The 348-nt window shown below is 44.5% G+C and overlaps 1 non-coding gene across 1 annotated transcript; it reads right to left on the bottom strand.

Annotated features, from left to right (window-relative positions):
- Nucleotides 1-241: 241 nt before the first annotated feature.
- LOC112761476 (small nucleolar RNA R71) lies at nt 242-348 on the bottom strand. The gene has a single exon (XR_003181871.1). It is a non-coding gene; the product is annotated as a small nucleolar RNA R71 (small nucleolar RNA).

Below are 348 nucleotides of genomic sequence, written 5' to 3'. Positions count from 1 at the left end.
TTCGTTTGGAGGAGGTGTTCAAGAAGACCCCAATCAATATTTGACCACCTTCCTGAGAATATGTGACACAGTGAAGTCTAATGGTGTTCATCCTGACACCTATAGACTGCTCTTGTTTCCATTCTCACTTAGGGACAAGGCAGCCAAGTGGCTGGAATCTTTCCCCAGGGAAAGCTTGACAACGTGGGAAGAAGTGGTGAACAAATTTTTAGCAAGATTTTACCCTCCTCAACGAATCAGTAGGCTGAGAGCTGAGGTCCAAACTTTCAGGCAACAAGATGGTGAGACTCTATATGAAGCATGAGAGAGGTTTAAAGACTTAACAAGGAGGTGCCCACCAGATATGTT

The sequence above is a fragment of the Arachis hypogaea genome, chromosome 16 (assembly GCF_003086295.3).
Source record: "Arachis hypogaea cultivar Tifrunner chromosome 16, arahy.Tifrunner.gnm2.J5K5, whole genome shotgun sequence".
Lineage (NCBI taxonomy): Eukaryota > Viridiplantae > Streptophyta > Magnoliopsida > Fabales > Fabaceae > Arachis > Arachis hypogaea.
The sequence above is the reverse complement of the archived record's forward strand: the minus strand, read 5'-3'. Positions and strand labels throughout refer to the sequence as shown.